The sequence below is a fragment of the Suillus fuscotomentosus genome, assembly GCF_016647785.1.
Source record: "Suillus fuscotomentosus strain FC203 chromosome Unknown F5891scaffold_88, whole genome shotgun sequence".
Lineage (NCBI taxonomy): Eukaryota > Fungi > Basidiomycota > Agaricomycetes > Boletales > Suillaceae > Suillus > Suillus fuscotomentosus.
Window position 1 is genome coordinate 69,896 of NW_024539600.1, and position 14,995 is coordinate 84,890.

Consider the following 14,995-nt stretch of genomic DNA (forward strand, 5'->3'; position numbering starts at 1 on the left):
GGTCACTCCAGCATCTCCTTGTAAGTCGTGTAGGTTAGGTGAAGTGCGGTGAGAAAGCTATTGGTCACCTGGCGTTGTACTTCCACCTGATGAATCATAAATGGGTTTTGGTGCTCTCCTACCCACAGACCTCCAACAAATAAGGCCCTAGTGAGCATCATTATCCGCCACCAAAATGTCTTCTTCATTGCGCAGTGTAGGGATTCATTTCTGGCTGGGCTAGTAGAGACTATTTTTACCTTACCTTATGTTGGCACTTTTGTAGCTTACATAAGCAAGTTATCTTTTCACCAGTTACCAGTATGAGTCTGAGAGATCAGCAAGTTTCTATCATATTTCCTCTTCTCTGAGCCTTGAGCCTGGTCCAGAAACCCTTTAGGGTCGAATAGCAGCTAGGTTCTGCAAGACCCAACACATTGTTCAGACTCACCATCTGAATTGTTGTACCTTCAGTGGGTGAGGCTCTCTTGTTGCTTTCTGTTCAAGGTGTCCCACACACCACCCTTAGACTGTCTCCATTGCAAGTCAGGATGAAAAACCTCCAGGGCTGGCTCCTTGGTGAGGACCCCATCTACTTCGTCTACTTCATTCACTTGATCCAGAAAGGGCAGAGCTGTATTGTCGATACCACTGAGAGAGGTTATAGTGGACAATTCCCAGTAGTTGTAGCTGCAATCAAGCTCCTCAAACTCCGTGGGTGTGAGGTCAAAAGCAGGAGCCAGGAGGACATCTGAGAGCGTGTTGTCAAGAGCACTTGAATTGGCGGGTGTTACGCACTCAAATAGATCTGTTATGCGGAGCCCTGAGAGGGGCGTCGTCCGCTAACGTTCGTGACGTAACCGGAAGGGTCCGGTGTAGCGACTGAGACTGGCGACGTCGAGTCGGCAGATATCAGAGACGCGCGTGTCACGTGACTTCTAAGACGGATGTCTTCAAAGTCACTAACGATCTCAAAGTAAGGACAGTCTTGTCCGAACGATGAGGTGGTCGATCGAGGTAGACTTAGGCGCGATGAGCACCTAAGAAAAGATACTAGAGACTGAAGCTGAGGGGGCTTCAGAGGAAAGTATGTTCGAGGGAAGATTGAGTAGATTCAAGTTAGGGAATCTAGTACAGAGTGACCGACTACTTATACTAAGTGGAAAGGGTTAAGGGCAAGGCTACCGTACTGTAGGTAAGGGCAAAGGGGAAACGGAAAGGGTATAGGTACGGTGGTGGCAGAGCCTGATTAGTGATGTAAGGTCGAATGCGGAATGAGACCGAGAAACGTTGGAACGAGCCAACGGTAAATGATACAATGTGCATCATGCACGAGTCAAAGGAAAGATAAGACAAGATAAGGAAAGCCACATTGGTGGCACGAGTCAGAACGAGTCATAGCCCGAAGGCACGTGCGCACGTTGGTGCGATGGGAGGGGGATGAGGGACGGGAACGGTCCCAAGGATCCGGTCAACGGATATTCGGTAGAGAAGTGCGAGCCGGAGGCATACGAGGGCGAGGACGAAGGGGAAAAATGATAGGGGAGCCATGTAGCCGATGTTACTTGTAACATTACCCCCGTTTCAAGGTAGAGTTCCACGAACTCTTTAATCGTCGTCCAAAGGAACGTAGTCGTCCTGGTTGTTATACCATGCGGGGTCGAAGTCGAGGTCTTCGAGCCAGGAGGCGGCTTCGATTGCATTCTCTTCGCGTTCTTGCTCAAGGCGAGCAGCGTCCTGGTCATACGCAGCTTCAAGCTGCTGCATGTCCCTGTAGAACCGGTCGGAAGAGGTTCCACGACGAAGGATCTTCCTGCCGTCAAGTCGAGGGCAGAAGGGAGTGAGATGTTTTGGGGCAAATTGCCCACAAATGCGGCAGAAGTATTGCGCGCAGTGTTTCTGTTTGTGTCCGTAGACACGGCACTGGCGGCAGACAACGTTGCTGCGGTAGACCTGGGTGGTCTCGGTGGCATTATGACGCGCGTCGTTGATGGCGTCTTCCTGGGCTTCCTCGCGAGGATAGTGCCTAGTGAAGTTCTGGGTGCGCGGTCGATGCGCATGGGAGAGGGGTAGTCCTAGGGACAAGATAGATCGTGCACGAGCATGGTGATTTCGGCGTTGCGGAGTGGGAAGGGGTTCCGGCGAACCAATAGAGAGGTGTGGGACCGTCTCGGTGGGTACCCAATCGTCGGGGTTGAGAACAGGTGATGCGGGGGGGCATTCATCCAACTCTGGGATGATGATAGAGATGGTGTCGGCATCGAGGATGGGGGAGGGGTTACGTGGAGCGTAGAGCTCGCGTTCGTATTCGTTATAGAGACGGTCGATCTCGGGGTTGGTCAACTGGGTGACATTGGGGATCTGCTCTGGTGATTCAGAGCGGGGTAGCTGGGGAAGGAAGGGGGTCGGAGCTCTGTCATAGACAGCACGCTCAACGACTGCAAGCGGGTCGGGAGGGGGATTAAATGCCCGCTCCTCCTCGACGGCCATGACGGCGGCATGGAAGTTCCTAAGTTCAAACAGATTTAGCAAGGCTCGTTTGATCTTGCCTTGGTTGTATCTGGTTGAGACGGTGGATAGGGCAGTCTCCCTAGCCAGGTCAATCCTGGCGATATCGCCGGTGAGAGCATCGGTGGCCCTGAAGGCCTGAACGAGGTTCATGGTTACGTCGTCATTGGTGCGGTTGAGATAGTTGTCGAGTCAGATTGCATACTGGGGATCGCAGATGACTGCTTCCCAGTAGGCCCGTTGCCTGTCTTGGACAACTGAGCGAAGGGATGGTCGTCGGAAGACGGTGTAGGAAGGCCTATCATGGCCATGCGTTGGCTGGCTCGTCGGGTCGGGGTCGGAGGCAGACGCATGAGAGGTAGCGGATCGGTGCGAGGAAACAGACGACGCTGAGGCCGACATAGTGGAGCGTCTTTCCTTGGGTAGTGGCGTAGGTGGGGTATTGGGTAGTGGGTCTCTGTTTGTCGACGGGTGTGGATTTCTTGGGGCGGTGGCGATTGCGGATTCGTTGGCGGTGGAAGGCTTTGGTATCGGTGTGGATGGGTTCGCTGGTGGGGTCAGCCCTAGTGTAGTGAGGGCGGTAGGAGAAGTTGCGGTGGCGGTTGTTGATCAACATGAGATGGCGATTGAAGCGATCTTGAGTCGCTTCTTATACGCCTTCAGGAGCTCCGCTGCGGACTTCAATTCTGTTTCGGGGAGCCACGTTCGTTCGGAGGCAGGATAGCCAACCCAAGACACGAGGTACCGGCGACGCGATCCGGTACCCTTGTGTTGGAGGATAGCTTCCACTTCGTAGTGTTCCTCTCCATCGATAAGATCAGGAGGAGGTTCGGTGAAATTCGGTCCATGCACGTCTGTCTCCTGATAGGAGGAAAGTTCCGAAGCATGGAACGTGGGGTGGATACGCCAGCTGGCAGGCAGCTTGAGCTGGAACGTGATGGGGGAGAGGACCTTCTGGATTGGGAAGGGTCCATATCGTTTCGGGGCGAGTTTCCTAGAAGGGAATCCGGTGATTAGGTTCATGGCGGATAGCCATACCTTATCACCAACGTTCCATGGCTTGTAACGCTGGCCATAGGAACGATCAGCCATGCGTTGCTGCGCGAGGCTGTGGCATGCAAGGGCTTCTTCGCGGATCTTGGCGAGTGATTTGACTCGGTCTTCGGCGGTTGGTAGGGTAGAGTCGGGGAAGAGATGGGGGATGCCTCGTGGTTCGTAGCCCATCATGAGATAGAAGGGAGAGGCATTTCTGGCAGAGTGTCGTCGGGAATTATGAACAAATTCGGCCATAGGCAAGTGCTTTGCCCATTCGGAGGGAGTCGTCCGGCAGTAGATCCGGAGGTAGGTTTCGAGCTCTTGGTTGAGCCGTTCGGTCTGGCCATCTGTCTGAGGGTGATAGGCAGTGGAAAGTGCGACTTGGTAGTCGAGGAGTCGTCCTAGCTCCTTTGCTAGCTTCGAGGCGAATTGGGGGCCTCGGTCCGAGATGATCTTGTCATAGAGTCCGAAGCGCATGAACACTTTCTTGAAGAAAAGTTCGGCTACTCCTTCCGCTGTGATGGTTTTTCTGCAAGGGCAGAGAATTACCCCCTTCGTAAGCCCATGGTCTACCACGACCATGACAGAATCGTAGCCGGCGCTCTCGGGGAGGTCGGTGATTAAATCAACCGAGACCTGAGCGAAGGGGTGGAGGGCCGAGGAGGGTATCGGGGTGAGGGGAGGTGTCGTTGGGTGGGTGTTAACCTTCATCTGCTGGCACATGGCGCAGCCATCGACGTATTTCCTAATGAAGGAGCCCATTCCGGGCCACCAGTAGGATTTCTTGACGTTCCATTCGGTACCGGAACGCCCGGGGTGCCCGGCGGTTGGGTGATCGTGATGTAGAGACAACACGCGATGCCGGAGGTCGGGGGGAACGTAGGCACGATCTTTATAGAAGAGAACACCATCGGTGAACCTCCAATAGGAAAGTGCAGACTTCATGGGGGGTGCGCACACCCCGGAAAGGGCGTCCAAGGCTGTTTTCACAGTCTGGTCGGAGGGCTCGTCAGAGAGTCGTTGAAACTCGTCTGCGAGTTCAGCGTCGATTAGACGGGTGAACAAGGTGTCGGGGAGGAGGATACGATCCTCGTTATCCTGACCAGCTATGGCGTGGTCCGGACGGCGAGACAAGGCATCCGGTGCAGCGAGCTTTGTTCCAGGAACATGGTGAAGGTCCAGATCAAAGTTGGTGAGCGTGAGGTGCCACCGGGCCTGTCGTCGAGTGAGTCGTTGTGCGGAGCGGAAATAGATCAGGTTCTTGTGATCCGTGAAGACAATGACTGGGTGAGGGTTTCCTTCGAGGAAGTGCCTCCAAGCCTGAAGGGCTCGGATGATGGCAAGGAGTTCTCGGTCGTAGATCTCGTAGTTCCGTTCGGCCGCGTTGAGGGACTGGGAGAGGTAGCCGCAGGGGTGGTAATCCCCATTGCTATCCGTCTGGAGCAAGACTGCTCCGGTCGCGAATAGCGAGGCGTCAGTTGCAAGTGCGAACTGTCGCGAGGAGTCGGGGTTCCGCAGAACCGGTTCGGTGGTGAAAAGCTTCTTCAGATGCTGGAATGAAGCCTCGGTAGAGTCGGACCAAGAGAAGGGGATCTCCTTCTTGGTTAGATCGAGGAGAGGGCGTGCGATGTCGGAGTAGTGGGGAATGAAATGACGGTAGAAGTTGCAGAATCCAAGAAAGGACCGCACGTCCTTGACCGAAGAGGGTTGTTGCCATTCGCTGATGCCTTTCAGCTTGGCAGTGTCCATAGCGACCTGTCCAGGTCGAATGATCATACCGAGGTACTCGACTTCTTGAGAGTCGAAAGTACATTTCTCGGGTTTGAGGAAGAGAGACTCGTTGCGGAGTTTCTCCAATATTCGGCGGGTCCTTTGCCGGTGTTCGTCCAGGTTATCTGAAAAGATCAGGATGTCGTCCATATAGACGATTAACCATCCTTCGTTCAGTTCTTCTGAAAATGTCTGGTTCATGTAAGCTTGGAAGGTGGCGGGTGAATTGCACAATCCGAAAAACATTACCTTGGGCTCAAAGAGCCCGTATGAGGTGGAGAACGCGGCTTTCCACCTGTCGTCGGGATGGATGATGATATTGTTATATCCTGATCGTACATCGACCTTTGTGAACCATTGCGCCTTGTTGAGTTTCGCAAGCAAGGGTGGTATCAAAGGGAGTGGGTACGCGTTCTTGATCGTCCATTCGTTGATGTATCGGTAGTCCTGGCAGGGGCGTAGAGAACCGTCCTTCTTGCCGACAAAGAAGAATCCAGCAGCTTGAGGAGACTTCGAGGGTTGGATGAAATCTTTGGCGAGGTGTTCGTCCAAAAATGCTTTGACAGCGTCGGTTTCCTTCGGTGAGAGCGGGTAGGCTCGAGAAGACTTCGGAATGAAGCCTTCCTTCGTTTCGATTTTGTGGTCTACTCCCGGTCGCGAGGGAGGGAGTTTGTTTAGACCGTCCTTTGCGAAGATGTCAGCAAAATCATGAAGATAGGAAGGTACCAGTTCTTCAAATGATTTCTTCTTCTTCTCCTGTGCGTCCTCCATAGCAAATTCTTGAGCTTTGTTGGAGGTCTTCGTGTAGTCCTGCTGAGAGGCGAGGATCCAGAGGTTCCGGAGAGGTTTTGCTCGTCTATGGAGAGCCTTCCGGATTTCTTTCTTCGAGGTCCCGTCCTTGGTGAGCGGAGTGTCGAAAGAGATGTTCTCGATGATCCGGACGGATGTTCCGTCCGAAGCATATTCCACTAGAACTTCATCGTCAGTGAGGGGATAAGTGGAGATCTCCTCAACTTTATCCGCGAGATGGGTCTGTCCGACCCAGACATCGTCCATGGTGTTGAAGTCGGTATCTTCGAAGGGCACGATGATTGGCGCCGTCTTCTTCTTGTTACGCTTCTTGCGTTTCTTGATTTCCTCGAGGCAATGTTGGGTGCCTTTGGGGAGTCGTTTGAGGGGCGAAAAGTCCTCGTCGTCGAGTTCTTCTAGGACAGCCTTTTCTCCACGAAAGAGATATGGCTTGGCCTTGCTTTCTCGTCGCGAGGCGTTGAGTTCCCTCTCCACCTCCTTTGACCTATTGGTCGCAGGCAGGGAGATCGTGTTGGCCTTCCAGTCGATATTGGGCATCATGGCACTAAGCCAAGGTTTTCCAAAAAGTAGGTCATCATGCTTGGAAAGTTTCGTTACGTTGAACTTTCCATACATAAGTCTCCGATCGAGACGAATGAATAGCATGCAGTATAGGGTTACCTGTCCTGCCGAGGACGGGCTTCCGTCTACTGTGGTGATCCGGAAGGGTTTCTTGAGTAGGTGGGTCCGGATCCCATTTCGCTTGACGAAGTCATAGCTAATGAAGGTCCCACCTGCCCCTGAGTCGATGATGGCGGTCGACTGAACGGTTTTGGCACTGCAAGAAGAGAAAAGTGTCACCGGGACACGAAACTCGTTGGATTTACCAACAGCTTTAGTATACAATGCGCAGATAGAGGGAATTGACCGTTCGACAAGCCCTCTCTTTAAAAATCCTTTCTTTTGACAAGGTTGACTTCCATGTCTTCCTCGTTAGAAGACTCGTCAAGCTGGCGGACGCCAGACTTGCTTGGCTTCTTGCCTTTGTCTTCTTCGTCGTTCTTGTCTCCTCGGCGCACCTTCGGGTGGAACCGGGAGTCGTTTGCTCGATGGCCCTTCTCCTTGCATTTGAAGCAAAGGCCTTTATCGAAGCACTTCTGTCGTTCCTCAGGCGTGAGGGAACGATCAACGTCCATGGCATCAGGATCGCGTTGGCGGACCTGAGGCTTGGGGACTTGCCGGTGCCCGGAAGGGCGTACCGATCTGTTGTTGGACACAACTGCTCTTGATCGCTTGTAGTTGGCTTCCAACTGTGTTGCGGCAGTGTACCATTTATCGATGGTGTTGGGGACAACCTCCTTCGTGTAGATGGCGGTTCGAAGTCCTGGTTTCAACCCTCGTTCGAAGAAGTGGATGAGGGCGACGTCCTGCTTGAGACTAGCAGTGGACGACAGGGTTTTGAACGTTGCGATGTAGGGCATCACGTCGCCAGTCTGGGTCAAACCATGAAGCTTGGTTAAAGCCTCAGTCATCCGGTCGACCGGGTGAAAGGATTCAGTGAAAGCCTTCTTGAAGTCCTTCCAGCTACCGAAGTCGACGGGAGTTTTGTCGAAGGCTGCTCGGTAGAAGGTGTCAGCCCAGACGCGGGCGTCTCCATCGTTCATATACTGGAGTGCAACAGCGACCTTGGTTTGGTCGGAGCTGTAGATCGTCGAGTTGATGAGGAAGTATGTCTCCACCGAGTACATCCAGCGCTCGGCATCATCGATGCTTCCTTCATAGTTCTGTGGTACTCCAGCCTTTAGTTCAGGCCTGGATACGACCACTGTCAGTTGCAGGGTGGGGCCTCCGGACATTCTTGTTCCAGGGTTCGAGTTGAGGTTACCGTACGGTTGTTCGTCGGGAAACTCGTCGGAGGACGTATGGTCTTCTTCCGATTCTTCTTCTTCGGAATCCGGAGTGTTGGGATCGCGTTCCCAAGGATACTTCGGGGTCCAGGTAGTCGTGGTGTCTGTCGGTTAATGGCCGTGCGGATGGCAGGGCGCAAAAAAGGAAACTTGAATCTTTTGTTACGCACTCAAATAGATCTGTTATGCGGAGCCCTGAGAGGGGCGTCGTCCGCTAACGTTCGTGACGTAACCGGAAGGGTCCGGTGTAGCGACTGAGACTGGCGACGTCGAGTCGGCAGATATCAGAGACGCGCGTGTCACGTGACTTCTAAGACGGATGTCTTCAAAGTCACTGACGATCTCAAAGTAAGGACAGTCTTGTCCGAACGATGAGGTGGTCGATCGAGGTAGACTTAGGCGCGATGAGCACCTAAGAAAAGATACTAGAGACTGAAGCTGAGGGGGCTTCAGAGGAAAGTATGTTCGAGGGAAGATTGAGTAGATTCAAGTTAGGGAATCTAGTACAGAGTGACCGACTACTTATACTAAGTGGAAAGGGTTAAGGGCAAGGCTACCGTACTGTAGGTAAGGGCAAAGGGGAAACGGAAAGGGTATAGGTACGGTGGTGGCAGAGCCTGATTAGTGATGTAAGGTCGAATGCGGAATGAGACCGAGAAACGTTGGAACGAGCCAACGGTAAATGATACAATGTGCATCATGCACGAGTCAAAGGAAAGATAAGACAAGATAAGGAAAGCCACATTGGTGGCACGAGTCAGAACGAGTCATAGCCCGAAGGCACGTGCGCACGTTGGTGCGATGGGAGGGGGATGAGGGACGGGAACGGTCCCAAGGATCCGGTCAACGGATATTCGGTAGAGAAGTGCGAGCCGGAGGCATACGAGGGCGAGGACGAAGGGGAAAAATGATAGGGGAGCCATGTAGCCGATGTTACTTGTAACAGCGGGAGGCGGCACATTGTACATGGGTTGTTGTACTGAGGTGACAATGGGAGGGAAATACCCATCTGGAAATGGAGCATAAGAGAATTGAACTGAAGCGTTCAACAGCTCTTCGAGCTAACAATGTATCAGTGAAGGACGTGCACGAGGACTTGAGCACAACACTCACAAGCCAAGTAGGCATTGGGATACCTCTCGCGTTAGCCCTACAGCATGTAGGGGTTATCACACTGATATAAGCACTGCCAGTTGGCTAGATCTATTGTTTCAAAGATGGAATATTTGATACGGAAAACAGCTCACCATTGCTGTGAATAACTCATGAAGGTGGGTAGTATCCCTCTCACCAGGAACAATTAGCCACCCAAGTTGCGTAAGCCGACCAGTCCAAGGCTGGGCCTCCTGGAAGGATCTTTCACACTACAAATAAATACAATGAGATTAAATCTTTGCATTCGAGAAGGAAACTCATGTAGATAGGCGATACTTGGTTGTAATTAGCAAGGTACCCTACGGTAACATATGATCCTGTAGTAATGGTGACAAACAGATGCTGAGGGGAAAAAAGGTAAAACAAAACCATGGTTGACGGACGGCGACAAACCTCCTCATGCTAGAGGAGAAGGTCGTCGCATCAGCGGATCCACTGTACAAAGTCTTGTACTTACAGCAAGCTGAATGAGCTGAAGGATTTCACCCACAGCAGGTACATATAACCATACTGGAGACATCGATTGGCCTGCAAGTACCAGGATGGGGTAGGTAGGGAGGGAATTGATGGCAACAAACGATATCAATAAAGGCTGGTTATAAAGTAGCAAAGCCTGTCAGAAATTAGCAAAGGTCAAACGTTAGAGATGATACAACAACTCGTTACTGATCTGTGGCGGACATAACTTCTCGGTATCGCAACTTGGTGGCTGTTTGTGCTGGCTGCTGATCCCTGACTGATGGCCATCAAAAATTGCTGGCGATCTTGATTCAATTGATGGCCATCAATAATTTCCGGCCATATTATGTATTAGACATCCTTAACCAATGTGAGTATACATGGCCTACCCCGAGGCCATAATGGAACCTCATGAGTGTATCATGATCAGCGAAGCTGGTGGAGTTACGATAATGATATAGATATGACCCATTGTTACAAGTAACATCGGCTACATGGCCCCCCTATCATTTTTCCCCTTCGTCCTCGCCCTCGTATGCCTCCGGCTCGCACTTCTCTACCGACTATCCGTTGACCGGATCCTCGGGACCGTTCCCGTCCCTCATCCCCCTCCTATCGCACCAACGTGCGCACGTGCCTTCGGGCTATGACTCGTTCTGACTCGTGCCACCAATGTGGCTTTCCTTATCTTGTCTTATCTTTCCTTTGACTCGTGCATGCTGCACATTGTATCATTTACCGTTGGCTCGTTCCAACGTTTCTCGGTCTCATTCCGCATTCGACCTTACATCACTAATCAGGCTCTGCCACCATCGTACCTATACCCTTTCCGTTTCCCCTTTGCCCTTACCTACAGTACGGTAGTCTTGCCCTTAACCCTTTCCACTTAGTATAAGTAGTCGGTCACTCTGTACTAGATTCCCTAACTTGAATCTACTCAATCTTCCCTCGAACATACTTCCCTCTGAAGCCCCCTCAGCTTCAGTCTCTAGTATCTTTTCTTAGGTGCTCATCGCGCCTAAGTCTACCTCGATCGACCACCTCATCGTTCGGACAAGACTGTCCTTACTTTGAGAACGTCAGTGACTTGAAGACATCCGTCTTAGAAGTCACGTGACACGCGCGTCTCTGATATCTGCCGACTCGACGTCGCCAGTCTCAGTCGCTACACCGGACCCTTCCGGTTACGTCACGAACGTTAGCGGACGACGCCCCTCTTAGGGTTCCGCATAACAGATCTATTTGAGTGCGTAACACCCATATGGATAGGATTGCTCACCTGTTAACGTAGTGTTCTAGCCAGTCATGTTTATCTCCAGAAAGGGGAGAAACCCTGCCATTCAGATTACACTGGCCTCGCGAAAAAGCCGGAATTATAGGGCAGGCCCTCAGAACCGCTCCTGGATCCACAAAGCCGAAAGTGTTTGGATTTGTCAAAGGTAGGAAGCGAACTCATCCCAAAGCATGTGTTTCCCATGAATGGTTTTGTATAAGTTCATACCACCAGACAAATAGAAAGTCTATTCGGCAGGACTCATACACGTTACTTGAGTGCACAGCATTGATATGGTGGATACCGAGAACTCTCGCATAACAATATTTGTCATGGGCCCCATCATCATGCTGTAGCAGCATGATGTTACAATGGGGGGTCCTGGGGTTTATCACATCTTGAGCCCTTCAAATGTCGTACATTGTATAATTAAACCTGATGAGGTTGTGGTGATAATTCTGTTGCACTTGAAAAGAATTGAACTGTGTTCCTGGTCGGGATGGGCAGAGTTCTGCACAGAAGATCCAAGAGTCCTCATGCGGTCCAGAATATGATCTTTCAATCATGGAAGGAAGTCCTCAGTCATATGTTAGAACGACGACAATTAAGCCCCCGAAAGTTACCTTCATGGCAGGATCCCCCGCATGACTGCGGAGATAATGTCCCAACTCATTGAAATTCTTCTCACTTAGTCCAATATGATGGTGTAGCTGAGGGTTGATCACAGTTTCGTCAGCCTGTGTGTGAGGAGTCCATGTTGTTTGCCGTTGTTTGATGCGACGTAAGCGAATTTGACGGTGTTCTATTTGAGTTAGCTGGTGTATGAAGTTTCTGCGATCAGTTCGGCGGTATCTGCCTTTCGACATTCAGTGCTCTAGCTCTCCCTAATAGCAACTGAGCAGGGGAGCAGACAGGGAGCAAATCATAACTTACTGGCTCTGTACTATACGAGTCTGTTGTACCAAATCGACGAATGGAAGCAACATAATTGCCTAGCGCATGAAATTTGTACGTCCGAAAATTTAGTGACTTCTTCCTCCTCGATTGCCTTGGTGAATGTGGATCCTGTGACAGTTCCAAATTTGGCTTATGTTTCCCTTTACCATTACCCCCCACCCTCTTTTCAGCTGCAGTCCCTTGCCCAACGCCATTCGCCACGCTGCCCTCCATGCATCTAGTGATGTTCTTTGCCTGCCGATGAGACCTCACATCGACCTTGCAGTCAAGTTCTTGTGTGTGGTATGCAGTGCATACCTTTGACTTGAAGTAACAGAATTTCTCGCCAAGGTCAGTGGTTTGCTGGTCGAGAATCTCTAAGGTAAGGTCGGAATGCATACACAGTTTAGCGAGACCATGCCAATGCGCCATAGTGAAAAGGAGATCGAGAAGAATTTTGTTGTGAGTGTCAGGGAGGAGACCTTTGAAGACTGGAATAGAACACTTGTACAAAGTCAGTCCACAGACATATGAGAATTGTCTTTAAGGCATACCTGTAAAAGGTCCTCAAAGTTGCATGCTGCCATGTTTGACATTTCGGATGTTTTCGCAGAGAACCACCTAATGGTTGCAGGACCAAATGGGGAAACCTGCCTGTACCTGTCAAAGATGGACATGAGTACCCCAGGCATCATCAAAACACATTCGGCACCTCCTATCAAGCTCATGCACTAAGTCCTTGTTCAATGCAATCAGAATTCTCAGTAGATGAATTAGAAGCATGTGCCATATCCCAAGCTCAAACTCGTGTAGGAGATCAACGACAAGCGCTGCAAACACATTGAATCCGAATGCACTAAGATTGTCAGACAGCACATTCTTATCAAATATTAGTTCAGGCAACAAATGAGACTGATGACTATGCTCACTGAATTCGGCACTCAGGAATCAGGTTTGAGAAGCGCCTTGACTGCCGTACTGTCAACACCATAATTTTTCTCATAAATAAGGTTGCGTGCAGTAGCAATGGGCTGACTCCTCGAGACATTGGACCGCGCCAGTGTTAAACATTGTTGCCGATCACAGCTCATCCCCAGATTTTGAAGCCGCGCAGTTGGTATGAGACAATGCGGGCAAGGACAGCCTCCTAGCTGCTGAATGGTTGCAACAAGGACCCTGGTTTGGTCTGCTTAGATGTCTTATGGATAATGATTATGACTCACTTTTCAGGGTAATCTGCAGAGTAGGTAAAGACTCGCGGGTAAAACCTGCATTTGATTCCGTCACAGCAGAGAATTACCATCCCATGCTCATACACCTCTAAAAACTCTTCATCGAGTAAGATATTCCATTGAGCTTGAAACAGTTCACACTGGCAATGCATTGTACATTCACAGCCAATCCCCTTGCCATTGGTATAAGTCCCGCAAAATCTTTAAATGCATCCGGAAGCTGCCAAGGTGTGGGCTTTCACAAGAAGGAAATTAATTCAGGAGGACATCATACCTTTTGAAAATATGCGATGTGGTTCCCCAAATGGCAGGATGGCCTACAGCAGCGGTATTTGGATTCATTTCCAAAATACATATACACTGGCCACAGCTTCACGTTACTGAATGTTGTCAGTTGCATGGCATCTGACCAAAACATCAATGCGACAACTACGCGGGGTAAATCACACCCCGGCTCTCCAGGAGACTCAAGGAGATCATGGTGGGTGTCCATAAAAGCTGGTGAGGTGTAAAGCTCGCCTTGAATGTCAACCTCGCGGGGAAGATGGGGAGCACTCCATCACAGTTGGTAGGGTTCATAATGGAAAAGCTCATCACCCTGAGCATTTGCAAGCTTTTCTTGGATGACGGAGGTGAGAGATCGATGGTAAAGTTCAGCTGCGATGTAAGGTCAAGGGCCTGGCTGAGCTGTAGTTCTGGAAAAAGATACTTCGATGCTGACTTGCATTTTGTGCCAACTGGCATCCTCATCCTCCCATTCCTCCCCCTCATCATCGTAAACACTTGCACCTAGCTGTGAGTCAATTCTGCTCCATGGCGTACTCCAGACGTCGTCAGGATCAAAATCCAGATCACCGACGATATCAACAAGTTCCTTGAAACTCTGCTGGGACTTCTGTGCGCCTCCATGCCAGTACCAATGGCCCAGCTCAAAGGAGGATCGATTGGGGTAAGGGGAAAACGAAATGTCATTGGGCTCTGCAAGGGCATCTGGCTCAGTTGAAGCTATAGTTGGGACGGAACTGATGTCTTGGAGTGTTACGGCTTCTTCTGGGTCGTGAGAAGGGGGGGTGGATGAAAAGAACTGACATATCAGCCCAAATACATTTCTAGCGGTACGGAAAGGGGGAGCTTGCAAAGATGCACAAGTACTGGTAGATGTGTCCGTTGCATTGGCTGGTGCGTCAGGCTCTGGTGCTAGAGCAGTATATCCGGAGGGAAGGCTTGGGGGAGCTTGTGGAAGCACATCCTCATATTGCCTATAACGGAGCGGCAACGAGACGTCAATGTGTTGACTCCTCCACTGCACCAGTGACAAGCCTTGTTCCCCGTCTATCTCAATAGGTGAGGCACCAAGATTGGTGTTTGATGATAATGTGGGTGCATTTTCTTGTAGCAGGTCAGCAGATGGGAAAGAGCTATTTGAGAGGTGGGCCTGCACGCTCAACGGCACCGTGCCAGGGCCAGGGATCTGTCTACCGAGGTTGTGGTTAACTCGTGACTGTTTCATAGCACCTAGAAGATGCTTCGCTTTGGATAAAGCGGAGAACAATCATTTCTTACAAGAGCCTTGATGCTTTGTATAGGCACTCTCCTGCGTGAACTCATGAATACAGGTGCATCTGACAGGGGTTGGAGTCGGCAATGAACCTGCGCAATCCATGAGGGGGAGCTGAAGGTGTGAGAATGCGGTTCAGTTCAATGTTGAAGGACAGGTGGAAAGACTGACGATTTTGATAGCATAACATAATATAGAGGGCACCAGTGATGCCTAGCCCAAATGGTGATCCCATTGTAGTCTAGATTCCCACAGGCCAAAACCTCTGGCAGCAGGCTAAAGGTGGGGACATTTCATGGTGGCAAGATAAGCTGGGCAGATCATAATATTACTACATGTTGCGGTCTCATAAAAGCAGAGTAGATACCGCATATTTGCTGCACCGGACCATACA